The sequence below is a fragment of the Ictidomys tridecemlineatus genome, chromosome X, assembly GCF_052094955.1.
Source record: "Ictidomys tridecemlineatus isolate mIctTri1 chromosome X, mIctTri1.hap1, whole genome shotgun sequence".
Lineage (NCBI taxonomy): Eukaryota > Metazoa > Chordata > Mammalia > Rodentia > Sciuridae > Ictidomys > Ictidomys tridecemlineatus.
Window position 1 is genome coordinate 11,627,689 of NC_135493.1, and position 25,711 is coordinate 11,653,399.

The 25,711-nt window shown below is 36.7% G+C and overlaps 1 protein-coding gene across 1 annotated transcript in view; it reads right to left on the reverse strand.

Annotated features, from left to right (window-relative positions):
* The window catches only part of LOC110598131 (uncharacterized), a 278,648-nt gene that overhangs the window by 26,267 nt on the left and 226,670 nt on the right, over positions 1–25,711 (reverse strand). The window contains exon 2 of the transcript XR_005735340.2: positions 3,778–3,892. The gene's annotated coding sequence lies outside the window, so the exon portion shown is untranslated. The remainder of the gene's footprint in view (positions 1–3,777; positions 3,893–25,711) is intronic.

Below are 25,711 nucleotides of genomic sequence, written 5' to 3' on the forward strand. Positions count from 1 at the left end.
ATTCAGCTCTTGTTATGTTTTATTGGGTTTTGTGCTTTAATTCGGTATGTGAGTTTTGGCATGACTCCATGGCAGGTGCAATTTTAAAAATGGAATCAATAAGATTCACCGTGATGTATGATATGAACATTCGAAGCTTAGCTTTCAAAACAAAATACCACGGTCCTACAAAGAAAATGTGTTGATTCCTTAGGTCTTTCCCTTTGGAAGCTCTTCGAAATCTTATTCACACTCCTCCAGAATCCAAATCTACCCTCTCCTAAACAGTTCTTACTCAGATCCATGATCTCATCTCTTCCTTCTTCAGGGAGATTATGTGCATCTAGCAGGAAAGTATGAGTACAGCTTGTTTTCCTTTTTAAAAATGTTCTAGTACTTTCTACAGTACTATAATTAGTTGAGCTTAATAAATCTTGGTTAAATAACTAGTTGAATGAACTTTTCCTCTCTTCATTCTTCTCTGACTCACTGTAATAGGAACCCCTCCTTTCCAAGTCCAATACTTGACAACCATGAAGAATTATCAGATTCTAACCCCTCATGCCATCTTCAAGATCTTGCTTCAGCACGTATTTCTTCTTAGTCTAAGTGTCTTTGGTCTTGATTTCTCCATCAGACACTTAGTGGCTCTCTATAAACACAGACAAATGTCTCAATTTTGTTAAATACTCTGAAGGAGGAAGAAAGTGGAGACGGGAACAAGAGGCACGTGAGAGGATACCGGGTTGGATGGCAATGCTCTATTGTTTAGTGTCTATGTGCCAGATATAAAGCCATGTACTTTTTTTGTGTACTTTTCATATTTGATTTTTTGTTTTTTGTACCAATGATTGAACACAGGGGCACTTGACCACTGAGTCACATCCCTAGCCCTATTTTTTTTTTTTGGTATTTTTATTTAGAGACAGGGTTTGCTTAAGTTGCTTAGCATCTCACCTTTGCTGAGGCTAGCTTTGAAGTTACCAGCCTCCTGCCTCAACCTCCTGAGCTGCTGGGATTACAGACATGGGCCACTGCACCCAGCATACTTGAGTTTTATTTTTAAATAAAAGGTAAAAAGAAAACAGAGGGAAAAACTCATAGGTAGGATGATTGCAAATGTTGGTTACTGCTTCAGAAAGTGAATGACTGTAATGACTAAGTAGGAAGTTCTTCTGCAAGTCAGGTGATTTCCAATGCTTTATTTTCAACAAAACAGAATGACTAGCAGCTGTCAAGTATATAATTTGAGGTTTCTAACTTACAAAGAGTTCAAAGAATAGAGCGAAATTGCTGTTAAAGAAAAAAAAAAACCTCCTTCCATTCATATATACCTATTTTATGGGAACAAAGTCTCTTTGGCTCTTCCATCCATAAAAATAAAGAATCAAAATAGAGTTGATAATGAACCTTGTCTCATTTGAGCAATTAGTATTAATCATCTCTGTTTACAAGAGTGAATGGGAGTGGGGCAGCAAGAGTTCCCTGAATCTAATTAAGAAATGTATTTTCAATGGACTGGGGTTGTGGCTCAGTGGTAGAGCACTTGCCTAGCACGTGTGAGGCACTGGGTTCAATCCTCAGCACCACATATAAATAAATAAAGATCGTGTCCACCTAGAACTAAAAAAACAAAGAAATGATTTTCAATAAATGTTAATACTTTGTTTAGTAAATATCTTCCAAAAAATTGTAACATTATTTTCAATCAATTGTAGGATGTTATTAAATGCAATGCTAACCCAACTCAGAAGAAATTTAAAACTTATGGTTACTTGAAACTAGTAAAAAATTCAATCAGCATATATTTTTCTGAGATGAATAATAAGGTGATCAATAAGAGGTCTTTTAGGCACTAGAAAATCATAGCCTATCATAGACAAATCTTAGAAAATATAATGTTTTTTAAGTTATATTTGGACATATTACTTTTATTTTATTTCTTTATTTTTATATGGTGCTGTGGATCGAACCTGGTGTCTCGCACACACTAGGCGAGCACTCTACCACTGAGCCACAACCCCAGCCCAGAAAATATAATGGTGATGGGGTGAAGGAGATCACAAAGAAAACATACTTTATGATATATTCTTTATATTAATTTCAGACAGGCACAAAACTAATCAATATCAAGGATCAGCAAACATTTCCTGTAAAGAGCCAGATAGTATTTTACATTGTAAAGCCTTATAGTCCCTCTGCTAATGACTCAACTTCAGCTTTCATCATGTGTAAACAGCAAATACAACACATAAATGAAGGAGCACTCTTCCATTGAAACTATTTAAATGAAACAAGTTGGTAGGACAGATCTGGCCTGTGAGCTTGGTGACCCTTGGTGTATATTATAAAAGAATACATACGTATGGCACCATAAACCTATGCTAACTACTGCCCAAAGGCAGAGTTACAATTGGCCAAGGCTACAGAAGAAAAGTCTAGGGAAATTATTTATTTCTTCATCTCAGTTGGTTACTACCTGATTGCATACTGTAAAAACACTTGTTAAACTTTACATGTTTTATATACTTTTTTATATCCTTTTTGTGTATTATATTTTACAATAAAGTTCTTAAACAATTCTTCTGTTACATATTGTTCAATGACACTATACAGATGTTTTATTAACTTACTTTTATGCCATAATGAATAAAATACTCCCTTTTTGTTTTTGCCCATTCAACAAAATACATCCCTAGTACTTCAATATCAAAAATCTCAGTTCTAGGACTTTAATCACATAAGGGAAAAACTATATATACTCAAAGAAATTTACCCCTGTTATTAGTAGTGGCAAGATCCTGGATAAAACCGAAGTAGCTACTAATAAAAGGTTTGTAAAATAAACTATGGTACATTATGTTGTCATTAAAAGTCATAATGTAAATTTATATTTACTGACATGTAGACCATATCATTAAATGAAAATATGCATGTTACCAAATAACATATAGTAAGATTATTCTACATGTGAGATGATCTATGTTCATAAGTTTATGTTTAGAAAATATTTTTTCAAGTTCTGTTTGTGATTAACCTCAAGGACTGGATTAAAATTAAAACTGTATTTGAATCCAGCCTGAACAAGAAATGCTTCTTCTGCAGATATTTTCCTTCTTGGGTCTAATGCAGTCATAGGCAAGTATTCAGAGCAACAGTGATTTGGCTCATTGTATATTATGAATCAAAATACTGCACTGTACTTGGTCAAGAGGACCCTGCCAGAAAATGTTGTGATTTATTAAACTGTCTTCCTAAGCATGAAAAAGCAGCGAAAGGAATAATTCTCAACATCTTCTCCCCTGCTGGATCTTAGGAAGCAATAAGCTAATAAGATCTAAGACTCCCACTTCTGGTGTGTCAGCCTTGGGGAGAGGGTCCAGTAAAAGGGTGGTTCTACTCTGAGTAAATGAATATGAATCAACTAACCTTCAAGCTGTTGTAAATGTTCTCAGCCCCAGGTACAGTGTGAAGTTGAGAACATCCCAGTAACTTTGGGATTCTTCTTGATCATATTGAGAGGGAAATAAAAAAGGAGGATGAATAACAGAATCTATACAACAGAGCCTCGGTCCAGGAGCCATTTACTTTGCATTGACAATAAATAGCTTTCTTCCCATTAGCAAGGATTTCCAATTCATCAATCTTCTATCAAAGGCTACTGAAAAGGGAGAAAGAGTTGGCAATATTGTATAATTTGATGTTTTTGTAAAATTTTCTCTTTTTGCCATTGTGTTAGTTTTGCATGGCTTTAACCAAAATACCTGACATAAACAACTTGAAGGAGAAAAAGTTTACTTTCGGCTCAAGGTTTCAGTCCATGATCAGTCAACTTCACTGCTCTGAGCCTGAGGTGAGGCAGAATATCATGGTGGAAGGTCCTGGCAGAGGAAAACTGCTCAGCTCAGGGTAGCTAGGAAGCAGAAAGAGAGAGAGAAAGGGGTCAGGTTCAAGATGTAGTCTGCAAGGATAGGCCCCCAGTGAGCTGCTTCTTCCAACTAAGTCCCACCTCCCAATAGTCCATTTAGCCATCAATGGATTAATCCACTGATGAGGTCAGAGCACTCATGAGCCAATGGATTTCCAAAGCCCCACCTCTGAGCATATGAGATCTTTGGGGACATTCTGGATCCAAACCATAACAGATAAATAAATATTACACACACACACACACACACACACACACACACACACACAGAGAGAGAGAGAGAGAGAGAGAGAGAGAGAGAGAGAGAGAGAGAGGTTTTTCCCTCATGTATAAATACTAAGATCTGAATTATATAAAGTATTGAGAAATAAACTAAAGTTATAAATGCCTACATAGATAAATGTTAGCAAATGTACTTACCCAAACAATGGTGCTTGTTTTTCCATATAGTTGCATTTTAAGTGTTTTTTACCTTGTTCTTTATACTTTTTAATATTTTTAATCTTACAATAAGTGTGCATTATTTTCACACAAAATCATAACCTCTTAAAGCTATTTTTTAAAAATACTTTCCCTTGAAAATACCACCCCCTAGAGCTATTTCTCTCCCGTTCTTTTTTGCTTATCTCTTTTTCCTCATTATGGACTCAATTTTTTTCTAACAGGAATTCCACCCCTACCAGTCCACTGAAAATGTGTTCTCCAAAGTCAAACTTTATCATTACAAAATCCTCAGTCTTCATTTCCTTTGATTGCTCTCCCCAGCATTCAGTATCATAAACTCGTCTTAGCTATGCAAAATGTCTCCCTTGACTCTTCATTCCCTTGTTTCCCCCCTAACTTTATGCCTGCACTTTATCTCTCTTTGATTGACTTTATTTCCTCTGCAGGCTGTGAAATATAATCCCAACCTCCGTTCTTAGGACACTGTCCCTAGCTATGCCTCTTGGAGATGACTGTCGAGCCTGCATTCAGCATTCCCAGTGCTCTCTGACCTTCACCTGAACCTCTGCAACCTCCATTTCCACTGGGATATCTTGATATTACCTGAAACCCAACATGTCTGAAACTGCATCTAGTGCTCTAAGGAATTCTCCCTCTAGAGCTTCTTCTTTTTGCCTACAGAACTAGGTCACAGTTTCAATGCTTTTGCAATAGCTTCTGGTCAAAAACAAAAGCCACAAAGTGATCTTTATCTACGAAAACGGAACAAACATTGTGTCCAGATATAAGAATATTTATTGTTTTAGAGCTAATTTCATAAAAGAAATCAGGCTAATATAGCATCATGTCAATTTAAATGTAGCCATAAAAGTAAATTCAGTTCCAACTTTGGAGACAGTTCCTGGAGAGGAAAGGAATGTGTTCATTACTAATATTAACACTTGATCCTCCAAGTCATTTGGATGAAGAACCATGTGGAGCTATAAGTCTGCTTCTCAGCCTTCATATTCAGTCATTTACCAACTCTTAACAAGCTTTTTCTAATATAATATTTTTCTTTGTCCACTGCTTTGTTATACTTCACCTCCCACTAAATTTCCAATGCAGGTCCTGTTCACTTTATATTAAGATGTTCCAACATACCAATATAACATATATTCTTTTTTTTTTAACATAAATTCTTCTTTTTTTGTGGTGCTGGGGATTGAACTCAGGGCCTTGTGAATGCAAGGCAAGCACTCTACCAACTGAGCTATAGCCCCAGCCCACATAAATTCTTTCATTTCTGGTATTTAATTGATCTGAAAGACGGCTATCTGGAGTGACATTTTGCAATATTTATAACATATGGGTAAGTAAAACAAATAATCAGCAATGTAACAATGGAGACAAAAGAAGAATTTAGATCCTAGGTTATAAAGTACTTGTACTACAAATAAAGCAGTATATTATATTTGAAAATATACTGTATAATATTTAAGTGAATATTGGAAACATTAGGAAAAAATCCCTTTTAGTGATTCTTTTAAAAAAATAATAAGGGCTGGGGTTGTGGCTCACTGGCAGAGTACTTGCCTACCATGTAAGCACCACATAAAAATTAATTAATAAAGTTTTTTTAAATAAGAAGAAATATAAATGATGTGATCACAGAAGAAGTAAAACAGAACCATAAAATGCCCATGAGTCCATACTGATACAAATGATTATACAAATAAATATTGAGAAGGAATAACTCATTCTAATAAAAGAATCAACATTTTTTAAAAAGGTGCTAGAACATTCAGTCTCTTAACTAACACACTTTGCATCCCTCCATTGCCTCCTATATTCTTTTCCTGTTTTCATAATTTTAACTTGCTTTAGAAAATATTGTAGGAGCTGGGAGTATAGCTCAATGGTACAGTCCTTGCCTAGCCTGAGATGGATCCCCAGGGTGCCTCCCTGCTCCTGAAAAAAACCCTGAAACTTACAAGATAGAGTCCACAAACCTGAGTGTTGAAGGCCTAAAAAATGATCAAAAACTGCCTTTCCCTCTAAAGAAAGGAAAAACAGCATTTAAAAAATGCCAGATTTGCCTTGTAGAAGAAGAGGCAATATGAGAGAAGAAACCTTAAGAACAGCTAAAGAAAAAGGAATTTTTAAAAATACTTATTAGAAAAGATAAAGAATTACCCTTTTATGGGAAATTTCACTAAAAAACTAATAATAATAATAATAATAATTGCTTATTATTATTATTATTTAGTTTTTTTAGTGAAAAGGAGTTCTGCTTTCTCATCTTGGGGGGAGAAGGAACCAAGTTCATTACATCTTAAATTTTTCAGAAATTAGCTTTCCTGTGAGCCAGAAGTGGGTTGGGGGGAGATCAGTAGGAAGCAATGGCATTTTTATTTACTTTTACTCACTGGGTAAGGGGATAATGCAGTTGCAGAAAGTAAAATCACGTTTCAAAGGTTAAGATTCCCTTTTATTGCACTTAGAATAGTGTGATACACAGAGCAGGTTCTTGAGTTATTATTTTTTTTAATTGTAAACTGGTAAATTTTGTGTTTATCTTCAAGGCTAGTTTAAATGTAAAAATGTTGTTTTAAAACACCAGAAAAATTAAAAGATTTGTTTTATATGATGACAGTTAAAAAAATGCTTTCCCAAGTCAAGTGTGATGGTGCACACCTGTAATCCCAGAGGTTCAGGAGGCTGAAGCAGGAGGATCTCAAGTTCAAAGCCAGCCTTAGCAGCTTAGCGAGGCCCTAAGCAACTCAGTGAGACCCTGTCTCTAAATGAAATACAAAATAGGGCTGGGGATGTGGCTCAGTGGTCCAGTGCCCCTGAGTTCAATCCCTGGTACCAAAAACAAAAACAAAAAAAATGCTTTACCAATGTAATCCACCATTACATTCCTTCATAAAATATTTCTGATCACCTTTTTTTTTTTTTTAAAAAAGTGCTGTATATGAAAGACATGTAAATAATACGTGGATAGGGAAAAAAATCTGTGAAATCTGTGAAGCAGTTAGCATGGATTGGAGTAAGTGCAGAAAAATCATGCCTGGGGGACCAAAGTTTAGGGGTGAAATAAAGTAAGAAGTCATTTAGTAACAGAAAGAAAACTATGCTCAATGTGCAGTTATAATGAAAAGGTAAGAAGATGTTCAAACAAAGTAGAAGTGACCAGTCGTGTAAGATAAAGAATGATGAGCAAGCCTTCGATTGGCAATCTGAAGGTCAATGATGAACTCCACACGGGCAATATAGGTACAGAGGACAGGTTCAAGTCTGGAGTGATTTAAGCAGAGAAGAGAATATTGGAAAGAAGAAATGAACAATTGACATCTCTTCTAAATGATATTTTTGGGGAAGTACAGGGGTACTGGGGATTGAACCCAGGGGCACCTGACCACTGAGCCACATCCTCAGCCCTATTTTTGTATTTTATTTAGAGACAGGGTCTCACTGAGCTGCTTAGGACCTCACTGTTGATGAGGCTGGCTTTGAACTTGCGATCCTCCTAACTCAGCCTCCAGAGACACTGGGATTACAGGTATGTGCCACTACCATACCTGCTTCCAAGTGATTTTGCAGGGACGAAATCAGAGATATTGAATTATAAATGGAGAGATATAATGTGAAGGAATAGTTGTTATTTTATTTTTTAAATGGAACCTACTTTAGCATATTTGGGCACTAACAGAAATGGACAAAGTGATGTAAGGGAAAGATAGAGGAACCAGAAGAGTAAAACAGACAGCCATCCATCCAGTGTTCTTGTGGAGGGAACACTTGTTGATAAGAACAGGGACACTTGCTCAGTTGGAAGAGAGACAGTAAACAAACATGAGGCTTGGAAATTTCAGTCCAAAGATGGAGCAGGCTCCTTTCTGAGCTTCCTCCCACTTTCTCAGTTAGGTACATGACTGGGAATAAGGGGATGGGGGAGGTGGGGGGATAAAGTTTATGAAGAGAAAAGGTATGAAAATGAGGTCTCAATGCAGAAGTGAACTTGCTACAGAGAAACAGTTGAAATTCCACGGAGTATTGAGACTTCATTTGCATTTTGAGACCATTAGTTTAAAGTGAAATTCACTTTAATTTAAAGTGAAACCAGGGTGCCTGGTGGTTTGGTTTTCTTCAGTGATGAAGAAGGGTAATTAATGCACAGGGAGAAATGGGACTCAACATTCATGATTTCTGACTACAAGACCAATGTTCCTCCTATGAAACTATTTTTTTCTAATGGTATTCTTTGCTATATTTTCCTCCAGTCATAGCTAACTAAGTTGATCATTCAAGTATGTTTCTTAAATTTAAAAAAAAATATATATATATATATATATATCGAAGTGGAGGGTGAACAAGGATACCTGTAAAAAGAAATTGAAGAGGCTTCCAATATGAAGCCATTGGAAACTGCATGCCAATCAGCATACATTTCCTCCTGTAAATATTGCAAAATGTCCATATGTTCATGCTGCAAAAGCCCTCTTGGAGCCTTGTAATCAGGCCAGTGGACCATATTGTTATGCACAATCTAACCTCTTTCATTCTTGGCCCCCAACAAAGGACAGCAGGCTGGTAGAGCTAGAGCAAATTAGCACCCCGTTCATCTTGCCTTATGTTTAGAACGCCTAAAGGAAGCTTCTTTCTTTCCTCCCTTCTTTCTGGCTGATGATAAAATAAAATCAGTCTCTTTGCTCTCTGATCTGAGTCATTTATCAATCATGATTCTGCAGACATTCTGAGAAGCAAAGAAAAAAACATGCACACATGCAGAGACATTTCTATGCTTAAAATGGTTTATGTGGGCATGTATTTGTCTATGTGCGTGTTTGTTATCACAGTATAATGCAAAGAAAAGTGGGAGAGGTTTCAGGAGGAAGTAGGGAAACTGGCTATAGCTCTTTCTGTAGAAACAGATTAGCACAGGGTTAAAAGTAGACCCTGGAATTAAACTTCCTAGGGAAAACCCAGGCTCTTGAAACTTATGACCTAAGTGGCTTTAGGCAAGTTATCTTTCCTGAACCTCAGTTACTGTATTCGTAAAATAACAACACAATAATAGTACCTAGATTAAAAGGTTGGTGAGGGCTGTGGCTCAGTGGTAGAGCACTTGCCTAGCACGTGTGAGGCACTGGGTTTAATTCTCAGCACCACATATAAATAAACAAACAAAATAAAGGCATCGTGTCCATCTACAACTTAAAAAGAAAAACAGGCTGGTGGGAGGATGATATAAGGTTTTTGCAACTCTGCCATTTACCATCTGCTGATACTGGGGACATTTAAACTCTTTAGATTTCATTTCCTTTTCACTAATATTTTGAGGTCTTCTGGTTTTGCCAAATTTTTCCTATCCCATTCTACATTTCCTGGCATTTTGACAATATGCTTTACAAGATTCATGGGTAAATAAATATTTTATTAGTTATAGACTTTCCTCAAAATTCTCTGTTACCTAGGCCTGTGTTCTGTCATCAGTGGCCACATAACTCTACGAACATTAAAGAATGCAGCTACATCAGTGTTCCAGTTAGTTGGCATTCATTGAAGCCTTATCAAAGAAATGCAAAAAGAGAGGCAACTGAGGAAACTCAGTCAGTATAGTGTACTGCACAGAATCTGCCCAACCTACAAAGCAGGGAGGAGTTAAACAACTGTCACTACCCACAGCAGCACTTAGCCTCCCTGTCTGTGCCTTCTGATTCTTGCTCCCTTCAGCAGCTTTGTTATTGCTCTATAAAGGCAGAAATATGTCTTATTTGCTTTGTGCTCCTATGCTCAGAACAGCGTATGGCACTGAGAAGGTCTCAAAAATGCATGAAAAGTGCTAGTTACAGGAACATAGGCCTGCAATACTAATGGCTCTGGAAGCTGAGACAGGAGGATCAAGAGTTCGAGGCCAGCTTCAGCAACTTATCAATGCTCTATGGAATTCAGTGAGACCCTGTCTCAAAATCAAAAATAAAAAAGGCTAGAGATGTGGCTCAGTGGTTGAGTGCCGCAGTCTGGCTGGGCACAATTCAGGAGCCATTGTCAAAAGAAACGAACTTTATTTTTAGAACACACATGCCACACCACACAGCTCTTCAGGAAAACCCTCAGAGCCCAACTGCCACCACCGGCTTCCCGGCTTCCCACAAGCCTCTCAACCTCCCCCACTCTTCCTGCTCTTGAGGCTAATTGGCTGGGTCGTGTGGGCAGAGCCAAAAAAGTCCCCCAATGAGCAGCTCTGTGGTCTGAAAGGGCAGGGAAACAGCCCAATGAGCATCACCGCAGAGGAGCCAATCAGCTAGATGTTGCTAGGGCCACTGTGAGCCAATCATCAGCTGGCAGTCTGAAGGGCAGGGAAACAGCCCAATGAGCATCACCGCAGAGGAGCCAATCAGCTAGATGTTGCTGGGGCCGCTGTGAGCCAATCACCAGCCGGCAGCTGGAAGTTTGATGGGGCCCCTTCGGCTGTGGCTCTCAACAGTTGAGCACCTTTTGGTTCAATTTCCAGTACCGTCTCCCCAAAAAAGGGTGAAAAGTGAAATAAAGAATGAATAAAAGGGCCACTTAACTATTTCTCTCATTATTCATTAACCTTAAAGTCAGTTATCATACTCTAAAGCCTTTCTGTTGATGCTATAATAAATATTTATTCTGATATGATAAAGAATAATGAATATGTTTGTAAGACCAATTCTTCATTAAGTTTTGAAAGCTTAGAAAAAATTCTTATTACTTACAATGCTTAGATTGCAATCTTTGCCTATAGCATATAAGGTTGCTTCTTAACAATAGTTTTAGCAGCCCCACCCACTGTCCACACATCCATGTGTACATGCGCGAACATGCGAACACACACACACACACACACACACACACACACACACACACAATGTCTTTCTGCAATAAAGACTGCGTTTCAGCAGTGATAAAAAGACACATTCCAAATGCTCTGGGAGAAGGCGAAACAACAAAATGCTGTTTCATACTTAAGGCCCTGGGCTTTTGTGTTCCATATGGTTACTGAGCTTGCAACATAGCAAATACAGATTCCAAAAGATCTTTTTATCCCTCCGTTTTGTGATTTGTGCAGTCAGGCATGTGAGAAAGAATAAGTAACCAGAACAAAGAGCTGACCGGCAAACAGACAGCAATTTGTAATCAGTGAAGAGAATACTTTCCTCAGGCTCTAAGATTGCTATTATTTTTTTTCTTTTTTAAACCTCGCACCACAGGGCAGAACAAACACAATCGCATGCACCCAATTACAACGGAGTGAAACTGCCATGAAATAAGATTCTGGAGTGTGGTTAAAGGGGTGGCAGTCAACATACTACAAAATAACAACAACAACAATAACGGGGCCCGGGTAACTTCACAAAAATCATTTAGATAGGAAAAGTCTGGCAAGTATTTTAAGTACACTTTTGTACTCTTGCTACAACCTCATAAATACCCAGAAGCCATTAATGTTATCAATTGTTTAAGAGACTCTGAGGAGGATACTCTCTGAAAGACAGTGTGAACTACTAAAAAACATTTACTAGGTTGATTTTTATTCTAGAAAAGCAAAATAAGAAGGAAGGAAGAAAGGAAGGAAGAAAGGAAGGAAGGAAGGAAGGAAGGAAGGAAGGAAGGAAGGAAGGAAGGAAGGAAGGAAGTAAGTAAGTCATGGAGTAGAAAGGGTGCTAGACCAGTAGTACAAATCCTTGAGTCCAATCTCAATCTGAAGAAAGATAATTTTCCTCTAGCTTTCTAATCCCAATAACAAAAATGGGATGATGAAAGAGGGTGGGCAATCAGTCCCCCCCTCCCCGATCTAACATTATTTTTTTTAAAAAAATAGCCCTTCACACTTACAACACATGCTGTAGTTTACCAAAAGCTCTACACTTGGTATATCATCTGATCTTCACAATGAGCCTGGAGGGAAAGTGCTGCTATCCCCACATACAGATAAGGAGGCCAAAATTCAGAGAGATGAACAAATTTTCCCAAAACAATCCTGCTGAGATGTTGCAAATTCAGATCTTCTCACATCAACCTCAATGATCTTTCAATTACAGCACACTGACTCCCTGATCTTCCCTCTTTACTCAAATGTACATAATATCTCTCCAGATTTAAATTATTACATGACCCATGTCTACTGAGGTAGTAAAGGATTTCATCGAACAGGAATTAACTTGTTCTAATAAAATAAATAAATAAAGGTTGGACAATATTGGTTGAAGGATACAAAATTTCAGTTAGAAAGGAGGAATAAGTGTAAGAGATCTATTGTACAGCAGGTGACTAGTTAATAAAGTACTGCATTCTTAAAAATTACAGACACAGTAGATTTCAAGCTTTCTCATCACAAAAATATAAGAATATGAAGTAATATACATGTTAAATAGCTTCATTTAACCATTTAACAATGCATACATATTTTAAAACAACATGTTTTAAGCGATAGATATTTATTTTTTTGTGGAAATGAATGAATCCTTAACAAATGAAACCAAAATAAAAAGTAGCTTGACTATAAGGCTCAATTTTTAAAATATTTTTAAATAGTAGATAGACACAATATTTTTATTTATTTTTTTATGTGGTGTTGGGGATCAAACCCAGTGTCTCACACATGCTAGGTAAGTGCTCTGTCACTGAGCTACAGCCCCAGCCCCTCAGTGTTTTCATATCATTCTTTGAAAGCCCTCTAGCAAAAGATCACACACACTGTCACCAAACTGGTTGGGTTTGTTCCTCCTTACAGTACGACAGCACGCCCAGCATAGAGAACTGTGGGGCATCTGAGTAAGAAGAGAATAAAAAAGACTTGTTATTGGATGGGGGCTGGGATTCAGTGATTCAGGGGAGATTCTGAAGAGGCAGAGTTCTGCTCTGCATGGAAGGCTGTCAGGCAGTGGAGTCCATGGTGGAGTAATGGAATGTGGGTGAACATTGAGGGAGGAAGTCTAAAGTAAGGGTTGCAACTGGAAAAGGAACAGAAGTCACTTCTTTTTTTTTTAATGGACACAATATCTTTATTTTGTTTATTTTTATGTGGTGCTGAGGATCAATCCCAGTGCCCCACATGTGTGAGGCAAGTGTTCCACCACTAAGCCACAGCCCAAGCACCAGAAGTCACTTCTATTAGGATTGGGGTATTGGTTCATTGTTGTGATTTGTGTCATGCGCATGTTCTGTTTGAGCTTGGATATGGTTTCAGATAATGACTCAGGTGTTTTTTTGTCTGGAACCTTCATGGTCATAAAGTGGCCTTATTTAATGTTGATGTTCTCTGATATCCTTTATCAGGAGAAAGCACTGGCCTAACTGTGAATGCTAGGACAGTTTGTAATAATACCTAGAGCAGCTCAGGAAAGACAGGAGCTATTTTTCCCTTATTCAAAAGCAGTTAACCATTTCAGTGCTTACCTTGAGGCCAATGAATGAGGAAGAATTTTCAAAAGGGGGTAAAATACAGGTAAAGGTTGATTTTTTCTCAGAAAACCTTTTCAAGCACTACATAGATATGCTGAATATAAACTATAGTCAAGAGACTGAGAAAGATAATTGCAATGTGTATAATAAAGAAACATATGTAAAATTATTCTGTAAAGAAAGAAAACAAACTCAATAGAAAAGACAGTGGATAGAAACAAGCAATCTACAGATCAATAACTACCAATGTATAAAAAAAGGGCATTCAACTTCAGTATTTAGAAGTTAACATAAATTAAAACAAAGGAGAAATTTTCTTCTATTACATTAACCCCAAAATGATATGAGAATCAGAAATGTTCCTATGCTGTTAGAAGGACATCAACACAGCCACTCTGCAAAATACTACAGCAACTCCCATCACACTTAATACATACATTACATCATTAGAAATCTTCCCTACAAAAATGCCACGTAAGTGCACAAGAACATATAGTTCAAAAATATTCACTGTAATATGTGTAATGCTGAGAAGATGGTGCAAACCCCTTGCACACATTGACAGACAATAGAGAAATATCTAAATTTAAAAAGTAGTGCACTCATCCTCATTAGAGGAAGTTATACTCTGTGTACATATGATATGTCAAAATGCACTCTCCTGTCCCTATCATGTATATCTAAAAAGAACAAATAAATTTTTTAAAAAAGGAAAAAAAGTACTGCAACCATACTATGAATATCTACACAAGCCATTAAAAATATTTAGATGGACACACATGGCATTTGAAGGAAGCAATCAAAGATAAAGAGCTCAGCAAGAAAATCAATTTTCAAAAAAAGGTGTAATATCTCATTTATGTAAAAACTTTCATCTATGTAATGTTTGCATGTATGTATTTGGGTATATATACAAATACACACAGATGCATTATACATGTATTATATCCAAACACATACATGTGTATACACACACACACATGCACAAATTATATATTATATATTTAACAATATATTATATATTAATATTATATTATAATACCTATAAATATTATATATATATATATATATATTTTGTTGGGGGGGATAGAGCAGGGATTGAACTCTGGGTAGCTTTACCACTGAACTCCATCTCCAATCCTTTCTCCATTTTTAATTTGAGTAAAGGTCTAATTTGTGGAGGCTGGTCTCAAACCTGTGATCCTCCTGCCTCAGTCTCCCAAATTGCTGGGGCTGCATCTATATATTTTAATGAATATAAAATGATCTCTAAGTGAGGAATATAAACTACACACTGCTTTCCTTAAAGCTGATCAGTTGAGTTTGGGGAGAATAAAGGACAGGGAGAATGATAGAAACGCAAGTTTTTCTGCCTATATATCTTTACTGCTTTAAAATTCTATAATGAGCCAGGTGAAGTGACACAATCCTATAATCCCAGCAACTCAGGAACATGAGGCATTAGGATCACAGGTGCAAGGCCAGCCTCAGAACTTTGCAAGGCCCTAAGCAATTTAGTGAGACCCGTCTCAGAATAACAAAATAGAAAGGGCTGACGATGTGGCTCAGTGGTAAAGTGCCCCTGGGTTCAAACCTAGTGCCAATAAAATAAAATAAATTAAGAAAAAATAAAATGCCATAATAAAACATTTTCCTAGTAAAACATTAAATAACAAACTAATCTCTTGGGTAACTGCTAGCTGAGATGAAGTAACATGGAATGGAGTTATCTCTCTGGGCAAAAACATCTGAAAACACTGGATGATACATAGAAAACAATGGTTTCCATATATAGGAAATCAAGTAGTGCAAAATCTTCTAGAGAGGAAAGTGAGAAGACTAGAACTTGGAGGTTGGGGAGGGAAATATTGCAGAGATCTCAGGGCAGAATATAACAAAGGAAAGAGCTGCACAAAAAGGACAGCTTAGAGACTTGTAGAGGATCCCTCTCAACTCTTCAGGTAAGCATGGATAAGGCACATGACTATAAGGAAACTACCTGAACCTCGGGAAAGAACTGCTTAAAAGAGCAGAAGGAACAATTTTTGGAATGAATATAGTTTGTGTTCTCACAAAAAAACCCAAAAACAAAACAAATCAACACAATTTATTGCACATGTTATCAACTATGGACCTCAAAGGGCAGTGCCATAACAGTGTACAAAATTGGTCCTAGCCGGGCACAGTGGAACATACCAGTAATCCCAGGGACTAGGGAGCTGTGGCAGGAGGATTTTGAGTTTGAAGCCAGTCTCAGCAATTTAGCAAGGCACTAAGCAACTCAGCGAGACCCTATCTCTGGATAAAATATCTTTTTTTAGTAAAAGGGGACTGAGGCTGTGGTCCAGTGGATAAGAGCTCCTGGGTTCAATCCCCAGTATATATATATATATATATAAAAAAGCCTACATTAATAGCTAGTCTGGTCATACCTAATGAACTTTAACAACAAGCCTCAAAAGAATCAATTATTTTCCAAGTAAATTAAAAGCATCTCAATCAATTGAAAGGCCTTAAGAACAGAACTGATGATTCCCTAAAGAAAGTATGCCTATGAATAGCCCCTTCAACTCATCCCTCAAAGTTTCAACCTGACCTTGACAGTCTGCCCTGTGGATTTCAAATTTCCCTAACCAGACTCTCAAATCAATTAATCTAATTTCTGGTAATAAATTTCTTTAGATAGATACACAGACAGAAAGACAGATCTTAGATGGTAGATGGAAAGAAAATAATGATGACACATAGATAAAAGATAGACACATTCTATTGTTTCTTTGTCTGGTTGAGACCTGACTGATATACTCATGAAATAGAGTATAGAAACAAACAACTATTTAAAAGGACTAAATAGATATTTTTGAGCTGAACAGTGTAATAACTGAAATTTTAAAATTCCTAGAAGGCTCAAAAGCAGATTTGAACTACTTAAACTAATTTCACTAAAATAACAAAATGTTAATAGAGCTATATAACAAGCAAACAAACAGAATTAGAAATCAAAACCTTCCCACAAAGAAAATTTCAAGTACAGATGGCTTCGCTGATGAATTCTAAAAAACTTTTAAGAAAAATTAACACCAATCCTTCACAAGCCTTTCCAAAATATGCAGGAGGCAGAAGCATATCCCAGCTCATTCTATGAGATCACTATTATCTTGGTTCCAAAACCAAAGATCCAAGAACATGAAAAAAATCCTCATGGGCATACAACCAAAACTTCCTACCAAAATATTTTCCCATTCATACAGCAACATATGAAATTGATTATACACCATGACCAATTGGACTTACCCAAAGAATGAAAGGTTGTTTCATATGTGAAAACAAATCAATGTTATTAATATTATATTATTAATATTATATTATATTATATTATATTATATTATATTATATTATATTATATTATATTATATTATTAATATTTTTAATATTATAAAGACCCCAAGTCACATGACAATCTCAATAGACAAAGAAAAGGCATTTGAGCCAGGTGCAGTGGCACCTGTAATCCCAGTGACTGGGGAGGCTGAGACAGGAGGATTGCAAGTTCAAAGCCAGCCTCAGCAAAAGCAAGACACTAAGCAACTCAGTGAGACCCTGTCTCTAAATAAAATACAAAATAGGGCTGGGGATGTGGCTCAGTAATTGAGTGCCCCGGAATTCAATCCCTAGTACCCACCTTCTCCCTACAAAAAAAAAAAAAGAAAGAAAGAAAAGGCATTTGATAAAACACAACACGTCTTCATGATAAAAACTGTCAAAAACTGGGATTAGAAAGGAACTTCCAATAAAAGCTATCTACAATTAACAATGGTGAAAGCTTTGGTAGTTTTCCAATAAAATAAGGAATCAAGAATGTCTATTCTTACCAATTCTATTAATCAATGTGCCAAAGGATCAAATCAAGGAAAAAAGTGAAGAAAAGGAAATAAAAGGCATCCAGATGGGAAAGGAAAAATTAATTTTCCCTACCTGCAGGCCATATGATCTCATATACAGATAATCATGTAGAATCACACAAGAAAATAAATGACTAGAACTAATATGTTCAACATAGTAGCAAGAAACAAAAAAGTCATAAATAACATGTTTTAGCATGATGAGTCTTAAAGACATCATGCCTGGTCAAGGAATCCACATAATGGGCCATATGTTGCATGGATTAATTTACAGAAAATGTCAGAATAGTGAAATTCATAGATACAAAATGTAGATTAGTGCTTGCCAAGGGTTCAGGGGGGAGGTAATGGGGAGTAACTCCCAGTGAGTATGAAGTGGTCTTTTGGATGATGAAAATGTTCTCTTTAACTTTAGAATCAAATCTAAATATCTTAGCGTGGCTTACAAAGCACTGCATTGTCTCAACCCTTCTTACTTCTCTGTCATCTTCTATCATTGTCCCCTATAATCCTCCTCTGGGAACACTGGTATTCTTAGGCTTTTCCTTGAATAACTCAAGCTCCTTCATGAGTCAGAGCTGTTGCAACTTGCAATCCCCTGTTCAAAACACTGTTCCCACAGATGTTTACCTACCTCATTCTTTATGTCATTCAAAGGTCACCTCCTTTGAAAGATATTAGTCATATACATTCTTTCTGCCAATTATCTACTCCGTTTATGTTTGTTAACAGAGCTATCCAAAATTATATATTTATTTGCTTATGATTAGTAAGTTATATAAGGATAGGGACATTTGGATGGCTTTATTCAACACTGAATCACTCAGTGCCTGGAAGAGGACTTCATAAGTGGGAATTTCTCATGAAATGTTTTTCAAATGATTATATGAATAAAAGTTGATGTAAGATAATATGCTAAATGGCAAAAAAATTATAATTTCAGATAAAAGTACAGAGTGAATCTGGGTAAAAAGATATTGAAGCCAACAAGAGAAATGGAGAAACTTGAATTCACATATTGGAATAATACAGAGAAGAGTTCCAAAATTACAAATGAGTTCATTATATTATGGGTATATTCTGTGAATATTTTCCGTAAGAAGGAATGATGAGTGGGAAAGTGGTATAATAATTAGATATATTCCACACATATAAAAATTACTGTATATGGTTATTGGCATTAGTGTCTATATTTACCTCTTTGGTAGACCTGGGCCACACCCATTCCCCTTCCATTTTCTTCTGAGTTCCAGTATATGCCCGGAAATTGAACAGGTCTGATTTGTTTGATCACCTTAATACTAAACTGTTGAACTCATATTCAATCTGAACAATTTCTTGTCTCTAATTCTTTAGAATAAAGAATCTAAGAAAAAATAATTAAGATTGTTGCAGGGACAGGTGAGGCAAGGCATACAAGATAACAGGAAACACTTTTATGTGGCTGCAGCCAGGTTCAGAGGGCACAGCTTTTCCTGTCATCAATCAATCCCCTGAACCCTGAGTTCAGGGAGTTTCAGAGTTTCATACCCAGCATGTAAGGGGAGGGGCTCAGAAGTTCACAGTCTGCAGAAGTTCACATAAAAGCAGCTTTTCCTTTCACTGTTCTGGGCAAGTTAACCCTTCAAGGACAGCACCTGACTGAGAAGGGGAGAGCTGCTTCTCCCCTTTCTTTCCTCCCCCTTCCAGCTGTTACCATGAAGCCCAATTGGTAACTTCTCTTATTTTAGAAATGTAGACATCTCTGTGAAGCCCACCTCAAGGCCAGAGGCCTTGTTTACACATTTCTACAAACTACTATACTGGATACATGTTTGTAAAAAACTAGCAAGGGGGTGTCCAGCACCTGGAGTGCTGATTTCTTCTCAGCCAGTAGCCAAGTAAGATAGGGCAACACGAAAATAGGAAGTTAATCTACATTGAACTCTTTTGCAGAGACTCTTTTGCTGACAGTCCTAAAATCAGCCACGGTGAATATTTCTGGAGAAGCCCTTTTAAGACTTTTCTGTGAAAAAAGAGGTGCCACTACAAGATATTTATGTCAACCACTGAGATAAACTATTCTAAGTATGAAGATTTCATTTTCTCAAAAAGAGCTATTTTCCCAGAAATTATGGGGATTCTTTAACTTCAGCAATGTGGTTTACTGCTAGTGTTGATTGGATTCTCTAACAAAATATTATCAAGGGAAATTAGCAAAAAGGCTATGAATATTTTTTCATTCCTCTACTTTTCAACTATGGTGTTAAATATATTTTAACTGATAAGTAAATTCATCGACTAAATGCACAGGAAGAAAAAAAAAAAACAAAAGCACTCAAAAATACTGAATTTTCTCCTAGTAAGACATATTCTGAGAATAAATGAAACAATAAAGCAAAAAGATAGGAAGGTGGCATTTTTAAAAAAATCTGGGTGCGGGGCTGGGAATGTGGCTCAGGCGGTAGCGCGCTCGCCTGGCATGCGTGCGGCCTGGGTTCAATCCTCAGCACCACATACCAACAAAGATGTTGTGTCCGCCGAGAACTAAAAAAAAATAAATATTAAAAATTCTCTCTCTCTCTCCTCTCTCACTCTCTCTTTAAAAAAAATAAAAAAATTAAAAAATCTGGGTGAATAAATTTTATCTTCATTTACATAAGGAGGCTATGACAAAGTCATTCCAAAATCTACATTACATTAAAAAAATGAAACAATTCAGCCTGTTTTTTATCATTATAAATATCTTTGCAAATCGATTTGAAGATACCACCCAGATGTTTTTCAAGTAATGTTTTTTCAGACCCATAAAGCAACTGAACATTTTTGCAAAATGAATAAATCAACTGTTTTTTTGTTATATAAGTTAGTGGCTGATTGTGCAAGTGTGTGAATGAATTTCAAGAGAGTCCCAACATTTCTTGGGGCTCCAATAATATAAGAGGATATACCATGGAATAGAAGCCCAAGGACGAGGCCTCTGAATGCCTTTTTAATACCAAAAATATAAAAGCACGTCTCTGATTGGCCAACATCCATCCACACCAGGACTTAGGCAATAAAAAATTCCAAAATTATCCAACTGTGATTGCTATTTTTGTACAACCTAGCACTGAGTAGTGTTCAGAATGTTTTGTCCTCTAAATTTTAATAGGTGATGTTTCTTCTACACAAAGCCCCAGAAAGATTTTTTTCTTTCTTTTTTCTTTTAACAATGCCTGGATAGAGATTTACAAAGCCAGTTCAATATTTTGGAAGATTTTATGAGTTAGATTATAACAATTATATTGAATTTAAATTTTTGAGTTGTGAAGAGCATTATTTCATTTTCTGCTAGTGTCCTCAGTTTACAGATTTTACAGATCAGAGAAGAGAAATGACTCTTCTGGCAATTCATATCATCTGACAGTGAGAAAGCTAACAGAAGAAACTAGGTCTTCATCCCAAACTTCCATCTAATCCTTATCTTCTGATCCTCACACTAGAGTACTTAATCTACTTTTGAGTTCATCATGAAAAAGTCCATCTGAGCCAGGCACAGTGGTGCGCACCTGTAATTCCAGTGGATCAGGAGGCTGAGGCAGGAGAATCACAGGTTCAAGGCCAGCCTCAGAACTTAGTGAGGCCTAAGCAACTTAGGGAGATGCTATTTCAAAATAAAAAATAAAAAGGGCCGGGGATATAGCTCAGTGGTAAAGCACCCTTGGATTTCATCCCCTGTACCCTCTCAAAAAAAAGAATCCAGCTAAAGTTTGTCCAAAACAGTTTATTTTTTAACTAATCTAAGCCATTTATGCCTACAAATAAGGAGCACTTTACTTCATACCTAATAAACTAAAACATACATTTCTTTTCATAAGTAGAAGCAAGTTGACAACTTCTTTGCACAGTATCATTTTCAAGCAGATCCCCAAAGAACAAAGAAATGAAAGGAACATAAACAATACCGACTGTTACATGAAGCGTATGACAAGTTGGTAAATGCTTTTGATCTCTCCAGCAGGAAGGGAAAATGGAGTAGATGACCTCTGTAAAAATGTGGAACAATATCTACACCCTACCATCCTGGCAAGCTGCTTTCTGTATGCAAACAGAAAAGGAAAGCAAAATAAATTAAGTGACTCATCCATGTATGGCTAAGCTGAAAATATGTAGTCGATGGTGTGTAGATGAGAGCGTCAAGTGGGAGTCCATCTCTCCAAGAAGAGAGCCAGCCAGCTGCATCAGAAAAGAGAAATGGGAAGGGGAATGTCTTGTGTAAAAGGGCGGGCTATGCATTATAATAACAGACTAAGTGAGGTTGCATGCAGTTTCCCATGTCCTGGACTTGGCTTCCAAACTCAAGTGGGCATGAAAGGAAGGAGTGGCTTACTAGTAGTCCAATCAAATAAGACTTGGGGATTTCTATTGGTAGTTAACTTAATCTGAATCAATTAGCAGTTTTTCAAAAGCTTACATGATCTTAAGCATGCACACACTGAAATAAGCTACCCATAAGAGAGATTGTTTTCCTACTCTGTTCAGCGCGGCCTTTATTTCTTAGGTTCATTACTTAACTTCCATATGCATAGAGCCTCCATGACCAAATGAGGACAAAAATGTCTATCTCCCAGTAATGTGGTAAAGGATTAAACTAATTCATGCATGTGCAGGGCTAGGTGCTATACATAAGCTCAATAAAGGCCAGCTGCTATTATGAGAGGCATCATCATTCATTATCATTATTAAAATTAACAGTCCATTCTAAGGCATTGAATTCAGTGATGCATTTTGGAAGGGCATGGATAAACTAGGAATTGTTCAGTACAGAATAACTATGAAGGTAAAGAGGAAAAGCCCTTGAAATCACATCAAATAAGGATCACTTATGGGAACCAGCATGTTTAACATAGAGAGAAGATAACTCAGAGTATTGTAGAAACTGTCACTACATATCAGAAAGGCTGTCATGTGGAAGAGGAGGCAGATTTGTTCTCTGAAGCTCGAGACAGTGGGTAGAAACTACAGGGAGACAAGATCTGGTTTAATACAAGAAAGACTGTTATAATCAACAGAACTGTCCACAGATGGAGTGGACCGCCTCAGGAGACAGAGAGTTCAAACATTAGTTGGATGCTTGTTTGGCTAGGATTTTGAAGACAGGGTTTACACATCAGATGGTTGGGTAGGACTAAATGACAGCTAAAAATTCATTTCCTTCCAGGCACAAGATTCTATAATTCTATATCTGTTCTCCAAGCACCCTTTGGTGGTCAAATCCAGTAATACCCAACCCAAAAATAGTCTAGGGGAGAAAGATTGATATTATCATACTAGTTTTGGCATTCTACGTTGCAGTGTTGTGACTGTGGTGGACCAGATTCATCACAGGGCCAAATATGTAGGACCAAAAAATGTGACAATCTACAGAGGAGAAAAGGTCCCAAATGTATGCAAAGCTGCCCTTCCACCCCACAGATCAGAGAAATGCATACTTAAAACCATCGTGTCACTGGTAGTATGTTTAAAGTTTGATGATATTAATTTTGGCAAGGATGTGAAGGAATAAGAATGCTCATGTGCTGAATGTGGAAATACAAACTGGATTCCTTGGTATCTGTTTTAGAATAATCATAGGGCTGTTCACAGGAGCCCTGCTTGTAATAATAAGAAAATGCAAGTTGTCCAGATATTCATTAATAGGTTATGGTGTAAATAAATTATAGTAGACTGATATCATGGGAAAGCTTTTAAAAAAGAAGTATATCTATATGAATGAACCTGGAAGACTGCATAACTTATTTTTGTTTGTTTGTTTCTTTGTTTGTTTTTGGTACTGGGGTTTGAACCTAGAGGTACTTCATCACTGAGCCACATTTCCAACCCTTTTTCATATTTTTTAGAGACAATGACTTGCTTAGTTGCTGAGGGCCTTGCTAAATTGCTGAGGCTGACCTTGAACTCATAACCTTCCTGCCTCAGCCTCCTAAGCTGCTGGGATTACAGGCATACTATACAAGCTGCATAACCTACATTTAAGTGACAAAAATAATCTGTACAATTTTATGCAATGAGACAATTTTGGTTAAAATGCAAATAAAGACAAAGAATAAATATTTCTAAAGAACATTTATGTTCATGTAAATGCACAGAAAATTTCCTAAAGGACAGATAGAAAATGATGGGAAAGAATGAGGAATTCCATCAGCAGTCAAAGGCACTTTAGTTTAATATGTGTAATGTTTGGAATTTTTATAAGAACTTTTCATATTTTACTTGCTTAATTAAAAGCAAATATTGAAATTGAAAAAATTATGGAAAACTTGGACAATGTTAGACACTAGAGATCAGCGATCCAGATACTGCATCTTACAAATGAAGAAAGTCAAGACTTAGTCACTAATCATTTTGCTCAAGTTCAAAACTACAGGACAGAAGGAAACTAAGAAAACACATAGGTTTTGTGTCAAGACACCTGGATCTGGGATGTATGGCCCTGGGAAACATGCTTCATCTTTGAGTCTCAGTTTCCTCTTCCAAAACATTTTGCAATTTATTCAGGATGCACTCATTTGAAAGGAACAGAAAGCCAACTTTTCACTTAGGCATAAAGGAAATGTGTCATTTTTAAAAAGAAGGGAGCAACAGACTTTAGGCACAAGTATATCCATGGATGTAAATAACACCTTTAAAATGATTTGTGTTTTTTTCTAAGCATTGCTATTCTTGTGTTGCTTCTTTCAATGACACTACTCTCCATCCCTTTATGGATGAGGTACAGGATATATTCCTCACCCCAAAAAAGGTTCCTATAACAAAAGAATGGAGGAAGGCGTTTTGAAAGGTATAAACAAACAAACAGAAACTCGGCCTTAGCCACCTCACAGGACTGATGGAGCAAACAAGAAAATTTAAGGGATGGATCTACGGACACAATATAAAAACTATGCAACAAGTCATCTGATAAAACAAGTGTTTAAACTCCTAGCAGCCTGAAATTTCCACTCTTCCATCTTGTAGCTTTCTTTTAGAACTTCAATTACCATTACTACTGTGCACAGTCTGATCCTCTTCCTGTCCCTCCCATGTGTTTGTGTTTTCTGTCCCTTCCTTTGTTGATGTCCCCAGATAGCCTATTAAAATAGTCAGAAACCATTTCCTACAAAATGTTCTTTCTTCTAAGCTTTGGAAGTGGATGAGAAAGGTCTATGCAAACTTGATAGGTATTGACAACATTAGACAATTGATTAGATTGTAACTTTATTTCTAAAATAATGACACTGAAGAAAAACTATTAAAAAAAGCTAAGTCTTCTCCTGTCTTTACTGCTTTGCTGAGGCTGGAATAGAGAAGCCAAATGCATTAGAGTTCTACCTTACTGTCTCTACACCCTTCTATTCTCTGGAGGAAATCTCATGAACAATTGTCAGCATATGCTATATATATATATATATATATATATATATATATATATATATATATATATATATATATGGCTTGAAACTTCTCCAAGAATAAAGGCCATAAAACCTCTGAGTCTTTATCTCCCTCTCTCCATGTGTACACTAAACACTACATACACAACATTCTGAAGCACTTAGTTCTACTCTCCAAGTCATTTCTTTCTTATCTGATATTCCTCAGCTACCTGTATTTTGATACAGCCCTAATCTAAGGTCTCTCAATAATGTCTGTAACTTTTAATGGTCTCAAATGCTAGAATTTTCTATAGTCACATTCTATACTTTAAACTTTTTAGTACCAGGCACTATTACGATAGCCTATTGAAAATATTATCCAAAAAATTGAACACAACTGAAAAGACAGCACTAGAATGATAGACAGTTCCAAGCTAACATTGGCAATTTTGATTTGTCAGCCTTGATCTCCATTATCCACTGTTGCCTCCCTCCCAAGTTTAAAATAACTTCCTAGTGCTTATCCATTTAACAATGGTGATAAAAGGAAGAATAAAACTTTGCATAGTCTAGAACCTTACAAAGCACTCATATCCCATCCACTCATTGATCTTCATAGCAAGATTCAATGAGTTAGGAAGACAAGGAGTACTATTCTATTTCAA